Source organism: Carlito syrichta, unplaced genomic scaffold (genome assembly GCF_000164805.1).
Source record: "Carlito syrichta isolate Samal-C Ts95f unplaced genomic scaffold, Tarsius_syrichta-2.0.1 Scaffold304661, whole genome shotgun sequence".
NCBI lineage: Eukaryota > Metazoa > Chordata > Mammalia > Primates > Tarsiidae > Carlito > Carlito syrichta.
Genome location: NW_007248757.1, coordinates 3,267 through 3,648, shown reverse-complemented (window position 1 = coordinate 3,648; position 382 = coordinate 3,267).

The window sequence follows — 382 nt, the reverse complement described above, 5'->3', positions numbered from 1 at the left end:
GCGCGGGTTCAGGCAATCCACTCACCTCAGCCTCCCAAAGGCGTGGGATTACAGGCTGAGCCACCGAGCCCGGCTATTATGAACATTTAATTAACCAATTATTGCATATTTAAAATTCTGGGCCAGGTGCAGTGGTTCATGCCTACAATCCCAGCACTTTGAGAGGCCAAGACAAGAGAATTACTGGAGGCCAGGCATTTGAGACTAGCCTGGGCAACATAGTGAGACCCCCCATCTCTATAACCAAAAAGAATTCTGGCAAAGTGAAAAATTCCCACACAACTCCTGTCTAGTGAGTGGATCAGATGTACGAGGGGGACCCAAAACCCCCCAGAATTTATTTATAAAAAATTGTGTATTTTCTTTTATTGTTTAAACTTCA